General features: G+C 41.5%; 1 protein-coding gene across 4 annotated transcripts in view; it reads right to left on the bottom strand.

The window, feature by feature from the left end:
* The window catches only part of LNX2 (ligand of numb-protein X 2), an 80,201-nt gene that overhangs the window by 43,425 nt on the left and 14,426 nt on the right, over positions 1-22,350 (bottom strand). For 3 of the 4 annotated variants that reach the window (XM_034758700.1, XM_034758702.1, XM_034758703.1), the window contains exon 2: positions 5,453-5,544. The exons of the other annotated variant lie outside the window; for it this stretch is intronic. The gene's annotated coding sequence lies outside the window, so the exon portion shown is untranslated. The remainder of the gene's footprint in view (positions 1-5,452; positions 5,545-22,350) is intronic. 4 annotated transcript variants of the gene reach the window in all.

The raw sequence follows: 22,350 nt of genomic DNA, 5'->3' as shown, positions 1-22,350 counted from the left end.
ATAGCACGACGCTCTTCCGATTGGTGGTCGTGCTATTGGCCGCTGGCTGGACACTTATCCTCCCCGGCTCCAGCTGCTCTGCTCCGGCGGCGCAGGGTCCGGAGGCACGGGGGCTGCCCGAAGCCGATAGCGCTGGCTCGGGCAGCTTGGCTCTTAAACAGAGCCGAAGTCTGAGGCCGGGGAGGAGCAGAGCAGCTGGAGCCGGGGAGGAGAAGTGCCCAGCCGATATTTTTCCCGGACATGTTCGGCTTTTTGGCAATTCCCCCCAGACGGGGGTTTGATTGCCGAAAAGCCAGACATGTCCGGGAAAAAACGGACGTATGGTAACCCTAGTAAAATATATGATCAAATGAAAAAGCACACTTATTTAAAATGGAGAATTTCTAAGGAGATCTAAACCAGACAGGCGGGAACTCTTGGTTCTGCCCACTCTTCTTGGTGTGAAGGATGGACTCTTGAGACAAAGCAAGGAGACAGATTTTTACAAATGGCTCAGCCCCTTGACTGAGAGCTATAGACTGCCTTTTCCCTGCCAACAGGCAGGGGCAATCAATATATTACAGGTTACCAAACATTCTCAGAGAAGTCCAAGAAACACTTCAGACCGCAAAGCGCCAGGCACTTTATGCTATGAGGGAGAAGTGTGAGGGGTTATAGAAAGGGAACAAAAGGCATCCTGGATAGAAGGGGACTTGAAGCTTCAGTCACTTGCATCAACCGGCTAAAGGCCATCACTAGAAAGCACTTAAACTGGCCTACACAGTCATAACAAAGGAATGCTTCTCCAGAGATCTGGAGACTATTTACCTATTCCCAGTGCACGGTAAATATTACCAGGGTGGAGGCAGCTCCTAAAAATATTTACCTTCTTACATTATATTTTCATGGTAGACTTATCTATTCTTAAATTAGCCTACGTCAAGTAAGAACTGCAAATTAGCATTTGAGTTGCACAGAATGACTGTATTAACTACAGAGTGATTCCATTTAGTCTGCAGCATAGTGTGATTGTATTAGAGCTAATGACTTGTGCTACACCCCCTGGTGGATCAGTCAACTCAAGTTAAAAATTACCAACACAGTGAAGTTATGAGGCTTTAATGTGTGGATGGGATTTGAGTTAACAGTGCAGTAAAGACAAACCCCTAGATGGTGGCTGGTCACACCTGGGTTAGATCAACTGAAGTGCTCACACCCAAGTGCAGATCACCCGAGTTAACTCTGCAGTGAAGACATACCAAATGGGCGTTGCCAATGGGTATAACCAAAGTTCATATAGTAAAATAGTGCATGACCAGACAAGAGAGGAAAAATAAATTAGAAATCTGTATCAAGACATCCCCCGACAACAGCCTGACCCAGCACCTCTAAAGTCAATGCAAGGTTTGTCATTGGTTTCAATGGACTGGCCCCACTTTAGGCCCCAAACCTGCACCAGATGGAAGTCTCCTGCACAGAGCCTCACTAAAGTCAACAGGGCCCTGCACAAGAGCTGGGGTCCACTCATGAGGAATTCACAATGCAGCCTCAGGTTTTCCTTGGTTTTTAGTTCTTCTGAATGATTTTCTATTCACTTCACAGCACCACAGAAATTTCAGTATGTCACAGGTTTTAGCAGGCGGCATGCTGCAGAAACTATGGACCTTTCTGCAAAATTTAAATCCAGAATGCCATGGAAAACACTGGATGTCCTGGTTATGAGTAACTGGAAATTCTTATGCTGCCTAGTTTTAAGTCAAAATCTTTATTGCATGCAAAATAAATTCTAAGGACAAAAATACAACACTGAAAATAAACAGAGACATGTGTGATACAAATCTATACAGTAATAACTTGAAACTTGTGAAAGAAAGCTCAGGTGGTTGGGACATGTACACTGTATGGACGATGGGAGATATGTTATGTAAGCTTTGAACTGGATACCTGAGAAAGAACAGAGAAAACGAGCAAGGCTAAGGAGGAACTGGCAGAAGACAGTGACAGAGACTACTGAATGCGGTGGCATCACCTGGGAAGAAGTACCACAATTAGAAAGCAACAGCAATCAGTGAAGGAACTGGACTGCCCAATGTGTCAGCATCACAGGCGGAACTAAGGTCTAAGACATGTGTGATATAAATCTACCCAGTAGTAACTTGCTACATTTAGTGAATATTATGAGACACCCATAAAACTTTATTTTAATTAAAAATTGTGTTTAGAAAGATAAACAGCTCTTTACATTCTTTCTTTTACACACACACACACACACACACACACACACACATACCTACCCTAACCACTTTATCCAGGAGTTTAAGAATAGAATTCACACATGAATTAAATCTCTGTGTGGGATATATCCAAAGGAGACAAAGAATATACAAATTAAGATAACATTGCATTTGTATCAGTCAAAAACTGGGCATAATACACTTTCTTACTCCAGTCTTTAATTCCATAGCCATGAAATGTGCTTACAGACTTGTAAGGAGTATTTGTCAGATAAAACGTTTTTTCTTAAATCCATTTCCATATCCATTCTATGTCTTAAAGCTTTTTACTACCACACCCTTAAAATCCTATTCCAGTCCCTTTCCCAGTTGCCATCTTGGCTGGTTGCAATTAAAATAAATAGTAATCCTTGGGTCATCAGGATCCACAGAATAGCAAGGTTCTCTCAATGGTATGCAGTGCGTTAAACGGTACATATACTGGAGTGGGAAGTTTGTCCAGTAGAGTACATCCCTTGTATCCTACAAGAGTGTTCTTGGGAACAAAGTATTTCTGTATTTCAGTAAGAGGTTACTGAAATACAGAAGAACAGTGTTTTTCAAACTTTTTTTCTGGTGACCCAGTTGAAGAAAATTGTTAATGCCCACGACACAACGGAGCTGGGAATGAGGGGTTTGGGGTGTGGGAGGGGCTCAGGGCTGGGGCAGAGGGTTGGGGTGAGGGCTGCGGGGTGGGGCTGGGAATGAGTGGTTCAGGGTGTGGGAGGAGGCTCTGGGCTGGGTCAGGGGGTCAGGGCTTTGGGCTGGGGGTGCAGGCTCTGGGGTGGGGCCAGCGATGAGGGGTTTGGGGTCCAGGAGGGGGCTCAGGGCTGGGGCAGGGGATTGGAGTGCGGGGTTGGGGCGTGGGCTTACCTCGGGCAGCTCCCAGGCAGTGGTGCAGCTAAGGCAGGCTTCCTGCCTATCTTGGCACCGCGACCGCGCTGTGCCCTGGAAACGGCCAGCGGCAGGTCCAGTTCCTAGGTAGAGGCGCGTAAGTGGCTCCACGCAGCTCTCTCCCACGGTTACCGGGCCCCCCAGCTCCCATTGGCTGGTTCCCGGCCAATGGGAGTGCGGAGCTGGTGCTCAGGGTAGGGGCAGCACGCAGAGCCCCGTGACCCCCCACCTAGTTGCCGGATCTGCTGCTGGCCGCTTCCGGGGCACAGCACAGTGTCAAAACAGGTAGGAACTAGCCTGCCTTAGCTGGGCAGCACCGCCGACTGGACTTTTAATAGCCCGGTCGGCGGTGCGGACCAAAGCCGCTGTGACCCAGAGCCTTCCATTCTGTGACCCAGTACTGGGTTGTGACCTACAGTTTGAAAACCACTGAAGTAGAGGGTTCAAGTGTAACTATGAGCAAAGATGTACAGTGTTACCATAACACAGCAACTTAACAGAACAGATTCTGTTACACATTCTAGGTTTACTCTTAAACTTGCATGGCAGTCTGGGGCCAGATGTTAAGCAACTTGTTTCCACTAGATCACATGGAATGAAAGCCCAATTTTCAAAACACTGGACACAGAAGGAAAGAATAATCAGTCCTACATGCCAGCAACATCTCTGCTCACTTTTCTTGGAAGTCTAGCTTTTTTTTTTTTTTTTTTTTTTAATTTAAAGAAACAATAGAACATGAGCATGAAAGTGAAAATTGCTACTTTGTAATTAAATAGTAGTCAGACTTCATTTCATACTTACAAAAATGCAAAGCATCTGGGAGATACAAAGGTACAGAAGCCGTAACAAGTTTTAGGAAAACCAAAGAAAAAAGTGAAAGGTAGAATTACAAAAATGAGTAACAGGTAGTAATGCAGAACACTAAAATAATTTCAACTAATTACTGGTTCAGAAAAGTGGTGTTGTTGTAGCCATGTTGGTCTTGGGATATTAGAGAGTTCAGGTGGGTGAGGTAATATTTTTTATTGGACCAACTTCGGTTGGTGAGAGAGACAAGCTTTTGAGCTACATAGAGTTCTTCTCCAAACTTGAAGAAGGGCTCTGTGTAGCTCAAAAGCCACCAACAGAAGTTGGTCCAATAAAAAAATATTACCTCACCCACCCTGGTTCATGCACGCAACAGATATGGACAAATACTTCATCCCACTACTAAATATGGAAAAAAATCAAACTGAGAAAAATCAAGGGGCTCTCATTTGGATTACAGCTGCAGAGTTAGCAAACGAGGGATGTATCATGCTATGATAACATTTACATTGAATGTCGGCCAAAATAGACAGAAGCCAAGATGTTAAAAAATGGATGCCTAAGGTTAGGAGCCTGAAACCATGTTTAAGCTCCTAAATAAATGGCTTGATTTTCAAGAGTGCTGAGGACCCTGCAGCTCCCGTTTACTTCACTGGGAACTGCTGGCTCCTCAGCACTTGAAAAATCAGACCACTTATTTAAAAAGCGTAACTTCATGCATGCATATTTGAAATTCTTGGTCAATGTTCCAATGACAGAGGGAGAATGGATGAAAACAGTCAACAACATGGTGAAGCAGTCAGTCCTTTCCTCCTATGGTCTTCTAGGCATGCTTAAATTTGGCACTGCAGATTCTAACAAGGATGCTTTGGACTATACTCCTCCTATGCTATTTGCCCTGCTCCTAAGGGCTATGTCACAACTTCCAGACCTACTTTGGGTACTCGTGGTTATGGTCTTGAAGCATGGTACTATAGGATACAACACTTCTGAAAGCAGTTCTTTAAGAAAGGACACTAGAATTGGAAATAACCTGCCTATGTGCACGCAAGGGTTGGAAATTTAAACTTTTCTTGACAGGGCAGGTTGGCATAAAGATAAAATTCTAACTCATCTCTCTTTCTAAAGTCTATAGAACTTTCTCCCCATCCCAAGCTAAATGTTCCAAAAGCTTTTTGTAACAAATAAGATACCTACATAAAGTAATATTTTGCATGTCTATCAAGATCTCAGTATGAATGCTGTGCAGATTAGAAATGGGAATGGAGCTTTTCACCAGTATATTACTTATTCAAAAATCCAGATCTGGTAGTGAGTCAGGGTTACCACCATCTCACAGAAACTCAGTACCTTGTGTGATATGAGTCTCACTCCAGTTCCCAAAGGACAAGGGGAGCCTTTCCTCACAATTCACCCACAAATAACAGCCTTGCTGGCAGTCTCATCAGAAAAGCCACATAGTAATTGATTATGGAAAATTAACTATTTTCAATTCTCACCCTTCTAGGTGGCCCCTTCCTGGTCAGATTTGAGGCATGTTGGCAGGCAGTATGAGGAAATCTGCACTGCTGCTGCCCAAACTGTTTCTGTTCTGTGGAGAGACAGAGAATTTCAGTCTCATAGACTGTCAGTCATCAGCTTTACAATAACTAATTTGCAGGCAGAACTTTGTTAACCCAGAGTTAAGGTTCAGCAGAAACAACACTTTTTGAAAATGTTCTTAAAGGATTTTCACTCTTTTAAAAGTAAAAAACAAAAAACCCTGAATTTTAGTAGCTCTGGAAACCAAAAATTAACATTGCACTTTAAAATTAACAATCTAAGAACTAGAGACGTAAAATCCATCATTGTCCATCAAGAATACACAATTTCATTTAATCAGTAACATAACTAAGCACACTTTGTGCTAGAATACCTTACTCCCAGTTGTAGTGTATTAGAAGACATTAAAAAAAAAAAAAAAAAAAAAAAAAAAGGTGCGAGAACCAGCCATCTCTCTAGTGACTACTCAACTAAGGCAGCCATGAAGAGAACTTATTCCACCTGTGGTTAGGAAAAAAATCCAGGGATCCTGAAAAGTACTTTAGTTGAATGATCTTGGGTCTTGTCTACAAATTAGAAATACTCTACAACAGAAGAATAGTGTACTGTACTAAAAAGCCACTTCTAGCCAAGCCACTTCCATTTCCGAGCTTCAAAACTGAAAACATCGGAAATACACAGACTTGTGGGCTGTCTACACAGACCAGTTTAAGTAAAGGGCGTGATTTTAAACCATTGCAAAATCCTGTGTAGATACTTGTTTTGAAGAATTTCATCTCAGTTTAGCTTAAGTTAATTCCTTTCTGACTTAAGATAAAAGGAAATAAAGCATTATTAAAATATAATTGTCTATACACGATTTTGCATTAGTTTCACTAAAGCTTTTTTTTTAAATGATCTCAGTTAAACAAGTGCAACTTTCTCATGTAGACCAATTAATAGAATCAGTATTTTTTCATTTTTAATTTGAGTATGACATGGTCTGTGAGATTGTTACAGTTCAAGGCTTGATCTCATAATTATTCTGTGTTGAGGCTCCTGGACTTCAAATGGGAGTTTTGTATGGAAAAGGAAACAGGATAGAGAAATAACATGATGGCTCAAATACATTTCACTTGGGCTATCTTTTGGAGACAATAAATGTGATGATTTCACTATAAAGTATTGTCCCACATTAATTATTAATCTGATTATTGTTGTATCACATTAAGTTTAATAAACAAATAATGCTAATTTTAAAACTCCCAGACACACTCTTTGCTATTTTATTTTTCTACAGTTTCTTCCATGTCAAAATGCTCCTTAATTTAGTGATAGTTAAAACAATGGAAAACCACCGAACTAGGACTAGACAGCATGCAAGCCTGGGCAGTTGCAGGGACATGTGGGCAAAGGGGTTTCCCACTGGTCTGATAAACGCAGGGGCAAGGGATTGATTGGATCACAGGTGTGTGTCTGTGTGTGCGAGACAGAAGCACTGGAAGCACCTCAGAATGAGACAGAGAAGGCAGTAAGGAAGCCCCAGAGGAGCATTTGCAGCACGTCCCCGAGAAAAAGCTAAGAGAGCTTTGGAGAAGAGTGCGATCTGGACAAAAGCTTGGAACTGGGAGCAAAGAAACTGTATCCTGTTTGATTTCTATTTTGTCCAGGAAAACAGTACTTTATTTTAATTGTAAATAAAACAGGATTGCATCAAAGAAATATCTGACTCCATCATCAATTTCTCCACTTAACAGAAACAACCCACAAAAATTTTGTCACAAAACTCCGAATTTTGGCTGTTCGCATCAAAAGGAGTAACAGTATTATCTTCTACAAGGACCTCCATTTGAAAATATCAAATATGACTGCTTCAAAATACCCATTCATTATCTCCTAGCTTGTAATTTTTACTAACAGGAAGTTCTGTAAGATGAACAGAATTAGAAAAAAAGAAAACTAAATAATAGAGGAATGCAGTTTTGTTTCAAAATGTCTTGATTTACTTTTCTTTTTAATTTAGTTGTGCAGTATTTTGAGTGAAGTTTTTAGGAGGAGATTCTTCACATCAAATTTTTGTACTTATTTTGCAATGGACAGAAAGCAAATGAAATCAAAACCTTTCTTCATAAAGTAGCTCAAATTACTAAATTAAAGTTTAACAATATTTCTATGGTGACTACTGTGAAACCTCATGGATAACTGTACAACTATTACTGTATGTATCCTAGGAGACCAAAGCGATCTCATGTTTAAAGACTTAATTCCCTACCCGACTCCCAATACAAATCACGTGGATCTATAAATAAAATAAGTAGCCTTGACAAAGGAGAAAGTTGATGTTTTATTTTGGTCCAGAATGTGTGTTAACCTCCACTTATGGCTTATTATAAGCATATTGTTTCCTATTGCATATTACCTTCCTTCCCTTCCCATGTCCCCCACTTTTTCCTGGCTATAAATATAAATATTTTTATATTTATATTTGTGTGTGTGTACACACACACGCATTTTTTTTTAAAGAAACTTGGATTTTTCAAATCAGAGTGGCTAGAATTCTCTGATCTTAAAAAAATATATCTTGTGAAAATTACCAAAAAGGTCTCGTGTTCTTATAATCTAAATTCAGCGTACTGACCAGACTGTCCAGCAAGATTAACCTGTAAAATACAACATGCAGAACCTAATAATTTAGGAAGGCATCTTCAAAAATACAGATTTTTAAAAAATGAAATTAAAGGGCATAAAACAGCTAATTTGAGACAGAGTAGATTTGTGTAGATTTTACTTCTTGTCTGAATATTTTGTGCATTTGAAACATGCAGCATTTGAAAATATTTCCTGTAATTCTTGTTTGTCATGCACATCACTGGTTCTAACATACAATAAAATAATCTAAGTCTAACCTCTGAAGCACAATTTCTTCAAAAATGCAGAACAGACCATAGGAAACACCCAGGTAGGATTTCTTACAAATCCTCTGCAGACAGAAAGGCAGATAGCAGAGAGGATGTATTGCAAAACCTGCAAACATAAAGCATGCCAGTACCCTTCCTTAATCTTTTTTAGTCACATATTTTTACCCTTTCATTTAAGAATTTTGACAGAAGTATAAACATACCTGCACAATATGAAGGAAAAGAAGAACATACATTGTTGTTCCCAATGGAGAAAGAGGATATCACATGACGACAGTGAACTTCAAGGGAAAAGGTTGTCAGCATGCTGGTATAAGTGAATACACCAGTGGGTAATTAAAATAGGACCAGAGCCCTCTGTAACTACTGGAGTAGAACATAGGCTTTGATTTATTTAAAGCGAGTAAACACATCTGATCTCATAACGCTGTATGATGCTAGTTCAGCCTCAATAGCTAGAGTTCAAATAAATACTAGAGTGGCACCTGCCAATGGGTAAAGGATCTGTATTTAATGTGTTTTTCAAAAAATAATAAATCAGATGCTAAAATTAGCTTCAAGCAGAAACTTGGCCTACAAGTTCTCATGAACATGTAATGAAATAGCATCATGATATGTAATATGAGCATTTTAAAGACACATCAAGAGCATGTATGTATCACAGATAGCAAGAACAGCACCATAATACCTCATGCATATTAGCTGTAAATCACTGACAGCATATTTCTGAGCCACTATAGTACATGCTGTCCTAGTGTGTTAACAATATTATGTAAAGCCTGGTGTGATGGAGTGTACAAACTCCACACTGGGCGGGAAAGGGTTAAAGGACACTACTGGGCACAGGTAGCCCCTCCCTGCTGCAGAACATGCTCAGAGATGAAAGTAAGTCGGTATGGTCCGGTACAGAGTACCAGCAAGAGCCAGTACACCGTGCCGGGCCGTACCAGCTTCCGCGGCGGGGATTCAAAGGGCTCGGGCGGGGATTCAAAAGGCCTGGAGCTCCCGCGGCTGCGGGGAGTCCCGAGCCCTTTAAATCCCCCCTGCAGCTCCAGCAGCTGGAGTTGCGGGGGGGGGCTTTAAAGGGCTCAGAGCTCCGCGGCGGCTGGAGCCCTGGGCCCTTTAATTTGCCCCTGTGCCCCGGGGGCTCCCAGACACCTCTGCAGCTGGGAGCCCAAGGTTGATTTAAAGGCCCTGGGCTCCCAGCCACAGCCGGTGCCCCGGGGCCTTTAAATCTTGAGAGGCCCCACTTCTTCTGGTTGAGGCCATGCCTCTTCCGGATGAGGCCACGCCCCCCTCAGAACTCGGGCAGTATCGGTAAGTCCTGTAAGCTACTTTCACCCCTGAACATGCTGCAACTGGAGACCGCGTTGAAAATGGAGCAACCCAGTGCAGAAAGGGGAGTCTGAGGAGTGCAGACCTAGCATGAAGGCTCCTGACAAAGGGGCTGGAGAAGCCTTCCTGAAGGGACAGGACTGTATGCTGAGCCCAGTTAGGGCTCACGGTTTGGTTTCTTTTTCATTTTCTTTTATCTGAGACCAGAAGCTGAAGAAGGAAAGCAGCAGTAGGAAGTGACTAGGGAGGGTAGCTCAGAAGGCCCCTTTGGAGGCCAAACACTGCTGAACCTTTTATGGCACTGGGCCACAGTCCATTGGAGGGGGCAGGCCTGGGCTCCCTTACTACCAGCTCCGAAGGCTGAATGTGCATTAACCACTAGGCCATCCAGCCCATCAAGGACCCAATTATACCTGGCCTGACAAAATAATGGTCTAAGAACATTTAATGTCTGTTTCCCTTCCCTGCACACTTTTTTATTAAAAAAAACCCTACTATTAAAACAGGAGATTAAACACAAAAGTGATATTAAAATTTTCCCACAACTGTGCGTAGGTGATGAAAATATCTCAGGGCAGTTTGATCTTATGTATCATTTGTGTTACAACATCTAGTCACAATGGAAGAATTCAGCATGGAAAGTCAGCATTTCACTTGAAAATTACTCTGCTTTTGTTGCTTAAAAAGTCTCTCTCAAAGAAGTCTGTTTTGTATTTTTAACACTAGATATATTGCGTAATAGCACAGCTATTAACTACAAACTATTACCTCCTACATCATCAGCCACTATTTTTATAACGCTGAATATTTTATTCTTGGATTTCAACAGTCCCCTCTTTTCCAGTTTAATATGTCACAGTTATTGTAATAAATACTGTGCTGTACATAGAAAAACTATGTGTAATAAATGCAATAGACATCTAAAGATGACATTTGCTATTTCCTTTAAAGATACATGCTTATTTCTGATTTTTTAGTTCACTTTATTAACAAATACCAAACAGTAGAAAATATGCTCTGGTTCTAAAGGTCTCAAATTCAGCCTCTTGGGGTTGCTTCTGCAGACTTTTGGGGCCACTCAGTGGCACAGTCTGGTCTCTATGCTGAGGGGGTACTTCCCTCTCAACACCTGTCATGTAATGATTAAAGCAACACAAAAGTGGCTCCTCTTTTTCCTTGCAGCTTGACATAGGCTTATAGGAATGACATTGGAGAGGTGTCATAACCAAGGTTGCTGGTTCCTTCTTGGCTAGTAAAAAGGAACTGCATGGTCCAGATATAGTATTTCCCTGGCTGATAGCTCTGGAGCCATCAAAGTTAAATAAAAGGGCTTGTTGGGCTGAGAGTGTCATCCCTGCCCTCCCACAAGATAATAGAAGGGACATGGAAGGTGTTAAGGAGACCTTGTCCTTCAATTAGAGATGATGGTCTTATATACAACAGTGGATCTTATATATAAGATCACCCACACACATGGGCTCTTCCCCAAAGAGCTTACCTTCTCCAAAGCAACTGGGAGTGGAAGCTCCCTTGAGGTATCAAGGGTGAAACAGGAAAGCTCCCTCTGCTATAAATGAAGGGAGGAGGAAGACAGCTAGGTCTTTCTTTCTTCTACTCTTTTCTGCCCTTCAATAGGGGTGTACACAGAGGTGACTCCATGATGTAGCACTGCAGTAATTTCTGTAGTCTACTCAGCCCCACTGGAGGGTTTAAAGGGAAGGAGAGGGAAAAAAAAGATGGACCCAGAACAGGGAGCACTAATGTATAAAAGAACGTAACTGATTTCTACTACTTCCCCTTTCCAGAACACCATACGCATCCCATATAAGCTACTTTGTAGGATCTTAAATAGAAATACTTAACTCGTTTTACAATTCCTCAACCTTTTTCTTTATATGGGAAAAGCTTCCCTTCAACTTCTGCAATCTTTATGAAAACTGAAAAGAATCAACCTTTAACAAGCTAAGAAAACAAAGTAAAATACATGCAAGGCTCTCCCTCCTTTTTCTACCTTTGGATTTTTCTGACATAAAAACGGAACCTTCCATTGATATTCCTCCTTGCATTCACAAAACTCAAATAACTTTGTGCTCCTACTCTCAGCTATCAAAGTCAATTTGGCTGAACATGAAACAGAATAACATCTCAATTTATAAGCCATCCATCTCCCTCTCTAACAGCCTAATACAAAACATTCATTTATACCTGCTATGGGGCATGCATAATTTAAAACTGAATGGGATCTTCAGGCACAACAGTCTCCACTGAAAAGTTGTTGACTAGACTAAAAGCATTTCCTTACAGACACACAGATACCAAGATAAGCCTCTGTGGCTTGTCACTGTAGTAACACTGCTATGCCAGGACATCTGCTGCCACTTTCTAAATCAATGCTTAGGGATCTCTGGTCTCACCTGTCCTCTTATATCAGCCGCCCTGGGATGATATAAACGATTTTACATATAATTAGCTCTCTGCCCATCCACTGTGTGTCAGCCATTTCCAAATACAAATGGTAACATTAACTACTGTTTCCAGCAGTGTCACTGTAAACTAGGTCTCTACTTAAAATAATTAATTAGTGTGTAGTGTTTTATACATAACAATTCCTGATCTAATAGTGAAATCTTCACTTACAGGCTATTCATGTTTACTGATACCAAAAATTAACAGAATCTCAGTCCTTGTGTCATTTTCTTTCATATTAACTCACTGTGTTATGGGCAGTTATCCAGAGTCCTGCACTTACCCAGCTGTAGTAACTGCATTGCAATAAACCTACTAAGACAACAAGAAAGGTAATCTTTTTTTTAAAATTGTGAATTCCCCCCGCCCTCCATTGTGAAATGTTATGGTTTATTTGGTAAATATGGTTTATTTGGTAAACTTACAAGAATTTAAAGTACATTGACTACGAATGCCTAATGGAGGATTGCACAGATCCATGCATTTTAAGGCGAGATGAGCACTAACTGAACTTCTACATAATACAAACCAAAGTAATTCCTATAAGTGGAGGAAATTATTCTTGTAAGAATGTAAGGGAATACTACTGAGCTCAATAATTTGTGGCTAAATCTCTTTCAGAAAGCCACTGAATATAAATTTAAAGACTATGTAGATAAAGAGATGCTGAATGGACTACTTGCTCTGGTAAATTCTTCAAAGGGTAAAATTACCCTGACTGTTAAAAGTTGGATCTTGTTTCCAATTTGATCTTAAACTTCCAGACACTGGATCTTATGCCTATGTCTGGTAGTTTAAGTAAGTTTGGTATTAGATATCTTGTCCCTGTGTAGGTACTTACTGACCGATCAAGTCTCTGTCTCTCTGGAAAAAGAAAAGGAAGAGATAGAGCTCTTTAAGTCTGTAATTGTAAGGCAGGTTTTCCAGACCACAAATTATTTTTGTAGCTCTTTTCTGAACTTCCTCTAGCTTTCCCCAACATCTTTTTAAAGCATTAATACCAGAACTGAACACTGCATTCCAGTAGTTGTCTCACCAGTGTCATATACAGAGGTAATACCACCTCCCTACTCTTCTTCAATATTCCCCTGCTTCTATATCCAAGGAGAGCGTTAGACCTTTTTGTAGGGCCGACTCTAGGCACCAGCGTTCCAAGCACGTGCTTGGGGCAGCACTTTTCAAGGGGCGGCATTCCGGCTCCTTGGGGTGGCACTCTAACTTTTTTTTTTTGCTTGAGGTGGCAAAAAACTTGGAGCCGGCCCTGCCTTTTTGCCACTGGAACTGCACTGGAAGCTCATGTTCAGTTGATTACTTATAATGACCCCTAAGTACTTTACAGAGTCCCTGATTTCCAGGATACATCCTGTAATTATGGCCTACATTCTTTGCTCCTAAATGTACACCCTTCCATTTGCCCACATTAAAACACATGCTGTTTAACTGCATGCAGCTTACCAAATTATTCAGATTGTTCTGTGTTAGTGACTTGTCCCCATTATTTATCATCCCATCAAACTTTGTGGACTTCTGCAAAAAACTTTATCAGCAATGATTTTATATTTTCTTCCACGGCACTGATAAATACTGAAATGTGTTATGTTGAGAACTTATCCTTGCATGACCCCCTAAAAGCACCGCCTGTTTTGTGGACAATTCCCCAATAACAATTACATTTTGAGTTACGTGAATGACCGTTGTCATCATACTGTACTAAGCAGGCATCTGTTGCAAAAGCCAAAACACATGGCATATAGATTTCACTGTACTGGGTATTTCTGCAATGAGCATTATTAAAAGAGGCCACTGATGAGCTGGGGACGGGTCTGGGTGAATATGTCTCACAATTGCACCAGCCAGATCCCATTAAGGAAGATTTTCAAAGATATAAAGGACAGTGCCTAACTTCAATTGAAAGTCTTTTTTTTTTTTTTTTTTTGGACCCTTTTAGAAATGAGTGTTCTCTTATGCCATTGGGAACACCAAGAAACTCTGCCTAAGCGAATGGACACAGGAGGTCTCAATCACTGATCATGGAGATTAGCCTCACTAGAAAAATGGCCTGGGTGAATTCCTTTTAGGGTGACCAGACGTCCCGATAAAATCGGGACCATCCCGATTTTTAGCTGTTTGTCCTGCGCCTCGACCGATCTCTGGTCGGGATGCAATTTGTCCCAATATTTTGCTCCGCCGGCAGCACTCGGGTTTTTTTGTTTTTTTGTCCCCCCCACAGTGTCCCAATATTTTCTTCATCTCATCTGGTCACCCTAATTCCTTTTCTGCTGGGTGTTTCTACAAGACATCTCAGTCTATGAATATCATCTACCAAGGCTATATAAACTACATCACTCCAGCACTTGCCCACTTTGCTCTTTTAGTCTTGGTCTCTCCCTGTCTCTTCCATTTCCTCCATCTTCTACTTTTATGTAACCTTCTGTTACTCTTTAAGCAACCTGCCAAATAGCAATAATGAACGTAGTGTGGTACGTGATCACTCTGTCTAGTCAGTTAATGCCAGCTATCTTTCATATGTACATGACATTCTTCATCTTTCCAGTATAACAAGTGAATTTTGTTTGAAAATCAATTATCCTTGTGGCACATGAACTCAATTAGTTTCTTATAATTTTGTTTTTAAAAAGAAGAAAATAACTTCACTTGTCAAAAGAAAAACTAGGCAATATTTGGTCTATTTTAAATAATTCTCCACAAATTTAATATTACTAAAAACCTCAAGATCCAGAGCAGTAAAACTCTGAGGCTTGTTTATAAACAAGCAATTCTGTTGTGCATAGAAAATTAGACTGTATTAAAGACTGATCACAAAAGTTTTTCAAGCTTCTTCCACACTTCAACAGCTTCAGCAATTCAATGTGAATTCCACTGTACAGAAACAAGTATCATTGCTAGTAGCTTAAATATGTGAAGTAATTCTTCTACACACCAGTTCAAATTAATATTTGTTACCTTTTGGCAAACAACAGTCAATATCCTATCTATACTCTTCAAAGATTTTCATGAACTTGGGCTTCTCCCAAACAAACTTCTAGGCAAATTCCGAAGGTATTCATCCTTACTTTACGAGGATGACAAAACAACAGCCACCTTCATAGCTGCTAAATACAAACAGAAAATGGTTGCTGCAAAACAATTTAAATCATAGAGGCAACGCAATCTTGGACATACCTTCTGTCTGAGCCTATTGACAGAAAGCCTGCACCATGTACCAAACAGCCATTTGTTACCACATAAAATAAAATTTTTCAACCACACTGGCTGCACAGTCACAAAACTAATCATATGGCACTTATATTCTCTCTCTCTCTCTCTCTCTCATGCACCTTTTGATTCTATCATTAGCAAATCTAATAAAATATTCAGATCAGTAGGTAGGTAGGTAGGATGACCAGGTGTCCGGTTTTCGACAGGAACACCCGGTCAAAAAGGGACCCTGGTGGCTCCATCAAAGGTCCGGTCGGCAGTACTGCAGTGCTAAGGCAGGCTAGTCCCTACGTGTCCTGGCACTGCACTGCACTCTGAAAGCGGCCAGCAGATCCCACTCTGAGGCGTGGGGACCCCAGGCGCAAAGCCTCCTGCCCCCCCCCCGCCTACTAGTGTCAGACCTGCTGGCCGCTTCTGGGGCATGCACAAGGTGGTGTCAGGAGAGGCAGGCAGCCTGCCTTAGCCCCACAGCACTGCTGACCGGGAGCCACCTGAGGTAAGCCCCAACCCCCTGCCCCGAGACACCCCCTGCAAGCCAGAGCCCCCTCCTGCACCCAAAAGCCCTCATCCCCAGCCCCATTCCAGAGCTTGCACCCCAAGCCCAGAGCCCATACCCCCTCCTGTACCCCAAGCTCCTGCCCCAGCCCTGAGCCCCCCCCCAAAACTGGAGCTCCCTCCTGCACCCCAAACCCCTCATCCCCGGCCTCAGCCCAGAGCCCGCCCACCCAGACCAGAGCCCTCACCCCCCCTGCACCCCAACCCCCTGCCCCAACCCAGAGGCCCCCTCCCACAACCTAAACCCCTCATCCCCAGCCCATCAGAGCCGTCACCCCCTCCTGCACCCCAACCCTCTGCCTCAACCTGCACCCCTCACGCATTCCAAATTCCTGCACCCCAAACCCCTCACCCCCGGACCCCACCCCAGAGCTCACATCCCCAGCCGGAACCCTCACCCCCTCTGGCACCCCAAGACCCTGCCCCAGACCAGTAAAAGTGAGGGAGGGAGGGGGAAATGTAGTGAGTGGGGGGGCAGGGCCTCGTGGAAGGGGCGGGGCTAGGGTGTTCGGTTTTGTGCCATTAGAAAGTTGGCAACCCTACTTGGAAGGATTAAATTTTTATTGGTGTAGGTCTGTAAATGTTGCATTCACCATACCCACACAAACTGATTAAAAAAATATTTCCATCAATAATCAAAATTTATAGAATGCCAAAGTAAGAAAAATGCTGCTTGAGAACTTAAGAGTTTGATTTAAGAATATTTATTTACTTTGTATGTTTTGAGATGCAATGTTGACAATTTTGTGTTTTAATGCTTATAAAGCTTTAACTTCTTGAACCTCAGTTTCTAATGTCATTAAATAATTATTGTCCGGTCCTGTTCCTGCCCCCTCAATTTCCCACAGTTGTGAAAATTTAAATTGATAAAAATAAGGAAGAAGTGATTAAAAATAATCAATATTATCCAAAATTACCAAAAAAAATTGGAATTTGCCACACCTATGAATAGGGTTGACCAGAGATATCATGCTGTCCTAACAACGCTCTCAGCACTTCTTGTAGTACACACAATAGACTCCCTGTGAACATCACATTGTCCAGCCGTACTCATATACCTGCACTCATGGGATAGTTTCTGAAAATTACCTTAAAACTTCATCGTCCAGGATACATCCAGCCACTGCAAACCCTGAAGGGGGGGGTATAGTTTGGTTGAAACATTTCCATTTTCTTTATCTATGGATGTTAAATAGACTGGAAGGGAATGTCCACCAGAGGCTACGTCCATCGAGCTATTTTAAAAACAACCAATACACCTCTTCTTAGGGATGGACATTTTCTAGAGAACTAACACTCTCCTCAGAGGTCTCGTTGCAAAGTCCCAAACAAACAACAGTCTTGTAATCAAGTCCAAACACAAACAAAATGCCCCCAGGGTTTCTTCCTCCCAAGGGTTCCTGCTGAGTTTTCAGACTCTCTCTAGAGATCAGAAGTTTGTGTAGTACTCTAACCAAGTAGAATTCTGACCGTCTCCGGTACAAAGAATATCGGCAGCTCCAGTCATAGTTCTGTGGGAAGGAGGTGGCTTAACTCCTATATCCTTCTCCAGCATTACCTAATAGGAAGGCCAAAAAAAGTCACAGCAATTCTGGGGCTACATTTCCTAGGATTCTCTCTCACTGGCTAGGGAAAGAAGAGCATTGCCCTGCCAACACTTCAAGATTCCAGATGTGACGCTTCCACAGAGTTATTAGCTGCCCCCGTCCTCTTCAAATCGTAAAATGCAACTCCAGGACCACCCACTTCCTCTCTCTTTTGTTGTTTCCTAAATCTGTGTTTGCAGAACCTCCCACCCTCTCCCTGCCCCAGAATATGATAGACTCCCCCTCCACAGTCTTAAAGGACCCTCCGTAGCAATATGGATTGCTAATATAATAGGGGGTATTTACATACTAATTTTGAATCTGAGCTTTTGTTGTTCCCACAATTAATAAAGACATTAACAAAAGACTGACTTGTATTTTTTTACATAGATGAACATTTTAAATATTCAGCTTCTTAGCTGAAAAAAAATCTATGCGAAATCTGAAATTCTACTAAATCAGTAAATTAAAGTCCAGAATATCTACTTTAAAAATGACTACAAAATGCGAATAACCAGAAACATAAATAAAAAAAGATTTAATTTTTAAAACTGATTTTTTAAAATAAATTTGTATCCATACTGAATTACAGTATTTTAAACCCCTTCATTTAAAATATTCCTTTACCTTATTTTTGTCCAGGATGGTACTTTTGCCTGTGACACCCAGTCTTATAAAACCTGGGCCTTAATCCTGCAAACACCTAGGAGTGTGCTTAATTTTACTATAAAAAGAGTAGTCCCATTAAAATCAGTTAATGTTACATCTTTAAAATCAATGGGACTTTAAAAATCAGAGTAGTAAAGTCAAGTGTGCGCCTAAGTGTTTGCAGGATTGAGGTCTGGAGGAGCAAAAAACATAACAAAACAAAGACCACCCCTAGCTAGGGCCCTGATCCTGCATTGTGATCCATGTGGATGGACTACTATGCCTGCACAGAACCTCAATGAAGTAAAATTGGTGAAGTTAAAGTCAATGGAAGTCTGTGCAGGAAGAGCAGTCCTTCCATGTGTATTACGGAGGCTAATTCCCGCGTTGCCTATTTTGCTATGAAATTTAGATCCTGATGATGCAAAAGAATCTGGAAGGGCAGACCTCTTACATCTGTGTGGTGTCCATTTGATGCCTATGTGTATCCGGCTGCTGACCTAGGGCCCAGCTCTGAAGGCAGTAGCGCAGAAGGGAGGGTGGCAATACCATACCATGCCATGCCATCCTTACTTCTGTGCTGCTGCTGGTGGTGGCTCGGTCTTCAGAGCTGGGCTCCCGGCCAGCAACCATTACTGTCTGGCTGCCCAGTTCTGAAGGTACCGCCGCCATCAGCAGCAACCCAGAAGTAAGGGTAGCAGTATCACAACCCCCATACAATAACCTTGCAACCCCACACCCCACAACCCTCCTTTTTGGGTCAGGACCTGTACAGTTACAACATTGTGAAATTACTGGTGGTGACTCTCCTTGTATCTAGTTGCTTGCCTGTATTAAAATAAACTAAAAATAGATAGTTTACTAATATGGACAATTGCTACAGTTGCCATTGGTCTGCTATGTGATCATGAAAGGGAAGGAGGTGTCCAAGAAAATATTTCTATTAAGAGGTAGTCCATATTACAGACATTGAGAACCCCATGGCCACCAGGTAATGGCCATTCAAAAATGTCTCTTGCCAAAATAAGGAAGCAACCTATTTTTCCCCAGGTGGTTCCTGGCACTATGGGTCCAACTGCGTGGTCAGTGAAATCAATTGGAGCTTTACTAGCCACTTTACTGGGGAAGGCTATATTATATTAGGCTATATTATATATTATATATAGGGAACCCTATATTATATATTTTAAATAATGTAAAATGCACCAGATATAATAATCCATAGGCACATGAATAAATTATTCACACAAAAGTTGGTGAACGGATGTAAGCAAAATGTTGACTGTGCGGTTGAAAAGGAAGTACAGTTAAAAATCCATTTTACAATATCTTAACATTCACGCGTGCCAAATTTTCTTGAGTTAAATTTATTTTTCAGAGTTACAAAGAATCCCAGGTTTCAGAGTAGCAGCCGTGTTAGTCTGTATCAGCAAAAAGAACAGGAGTATTTGTGGCACCTTAGAGACTAACAAATTTATTTGAGCATAAGCTTTCGTGGGCTACAGCCTACTTCATCGGCCCGTTCAAAATTAATTCTATAAAAAACTGCTTAGTAGTGAAAAAAAACCTATATATTTGGAATCTTCCCCCCACTTGTATTCATGTTTATGCTTTAATAAAGTTTAGTATTACTATTGTGCATGACTACATTTCTTTAAAAAAAAAAATCAATTCAAAAAGATATCTTTCCTTCTCAAAATTAATTTGCAGTTTAACTCGTTTGGCTGTTCCTCCCTGTTACAAAAATCATATAGTGGTATGAACTCAAAGTTCAAATCACTTTGTTTTCATTATCATCACAAGCAACCTAAGAAATGTTGCCATCAATAGTAAATTCACATGAAGCTGCATTCCTATGGCATGTTTTGTGCATAGAAATCAATTCATAACAAAATCTAGTGTTTAAAATTCAGTTTATTCTTCAATTCCTCTGCTAAATTGACTAATTTATTACATTTTCGAGTATGTTTGATTTTGGATATTATGACATCCTGGTTCATGCCACTAGAGAGGAAACAAAATAGCCGGGATGCCTGAGGACAGATGAGAGTAAAATATCAAAAGCCTGGAAAATCAAGAATATCGCTGTCTGTTCCTGTTTCTATATAGGTCTTTACAGTGTTAATGCTAAAAATATCAACATTTCTTCACTATAGAAATTACCATACAGCCATACCCTTGAAGGCCATTAAGAAGCTGCATCTGGTGCAGAATGTGCCAGCTCAGCCACTTAATAGGGAGCACATTTGACTAAGCTTTTTGAGGCAGTGCAAAGCAGAATGGGACCCCAATCCCAGGGCCTTTAAGCATTACTGTAATACAATTAATAAATAAAACCACCATCATAAGGGCTCATACAGTCTGCACTGGCTTCCTATATGCTTCTGGGTCCAAAGCAAGGTATTAACATTGACTTTTAAAGCCTTACATGGTTTAGGACCTAGCTACTTGACACAATCTCTCTTCTCCAGCACCACTGCAACACCTGAGCTGGAAATCCCAACATTGTGCTTTTTGTTGCTATTGGCAGTGTTTTCGGCAGACGGCCTTCAACTCTGGACTACACTTCCCCCACTGGCTTGGAAATTAAGTACATTAACCTTCAGGCACAGCACCAAACCCATCTGTTTACTCCGGCTTTTGCCAGAAATGCAGGATATTGTTACTTCAACTTGTCATCAGAAGAGACGTCTAATTTGCTTCTTTGTTATATTACGTTTTGTAATTTTTTTTATATATGTAGATATACCTATCTCATAGAACTGGAAGGGACCTTGAAAGGTCATCAAGTTCAGGCCCCTACCTTCACAGCAGGACCAAGTACCATCCCTGACAGATTTTTGCCCCAGATCCCTAAATGGCCCCCTCATGGATTGAACTCACAACCCGGGATTTAGCAGGCCAATGCTCAAACCACTGAGCTATCCCTCTTCCCCCCCGACCCGGTATTAGGATTTTTTTTTTTTAATTTATATGTATGCTGTAGAACACTGGGATAAGGACTTTTTTTTTTTAATAAAAACATTACGAAAGCTTGTAGTGATTGCGATTTAGCTTGCCAGACATTTCCCATTATAAAAGATCCTTGCAACAGTTTTCTGTAAAGTTCTAAACCCTTCCATTGTTTGCACTGTCCCCTGAAATGCCATTCATGATTGTGGAAACAAAATATTAAAAGCTACTATTTCTCTTCTCCCATTTGTGTTTCTCAGGAAAATTTGGACACCGTCCCAAAATAACTGAGAATGAATCTTCTAAGGTGAACCACACAAAACTGCCACAGCACAGCACAGCACCCTCCACACCCTCCAATTCCCACACTGCACTGGGAACACCTGGGACCTGTCAGAGCAGCTGCAATGGAGGAGAAGTCAGGCTGGGCTTGACTTTCCCCAACCACCCCTACCCGCCTCGTCCCAACACATAGGCCCAGTAGCCCATTTCTCCCCTTGGGATAACAGCTTCCTTCTGCTGCCATCTAATCCTACAGCTTAAGCAGTACTGAAAGTTCAGAGTTCAAACCTTGCTGAAGGTACCTCATGGGAGGGGGGTTGTTATAGCTGGACATAAGGTAAAAACATTCAGTTAACTGCAAAATTTTGATCATCCGTAGTCATTAATTCTCCTGGTACTTATTGCAGGAGTCCAGATGTCAACCCCAGTATACTAACTAAATTCTTATTAAGTTGATTACATTCTGCCAACTTAAATTCTTCCCTAAAGTTTCAACAGGCTACAGTATTCTTTGCTATTTCCTATTCTGAACTCCTTGTGAGCTGCTGCATTCCTCCCCAGCCATGTCTGCATTTCAGTTGTGGAAGTGCCCATAGTCTTGGTGCACCTTAGCCCTTGTGACCGCAGTATGTCAGAGATGCATAATTTATTTATGCTGAACAGCTCTGCAGAAGGACATCAGAAAAAATGAGGAATCATCTCCTGTACCTCACATATTCCAGAAGGAACCACCTTCAACAAGAAATCATCACATATTCCCACGCACTGGAAAGAAAATAAAATCCGGAAACCTACCTGGAAATCATGCAAGCAACCCAAAACAACTATCAAAAAAACCCTGATGACAGCCATCCAACAAAAACAAACGCCACAACCCACAGAACACCACTTCCAAAAGAAACCATGATACCAAGG

Source organism: Trachemys scripta, chromosome 1 (genome assembly GCF_013100865.1).
Source record: "Trachemys scripta elegans isolate TJP31775 chromosome 1, CAS_Tse_1.0, whole genome shotgun sequence".
In the NCBI taxonomy this organism is placed as follows: domain Eukaryota; kingdom Metazoa; phylum Chordata; order Testudines; family Emydidae; genus Trachemys; species Trachemys scripta.
The sequence above is the reverse complement of the archived record's forward strand: the minus strand, read 5'-3'. Positions and strand labels throughout refer to the sequence as shown.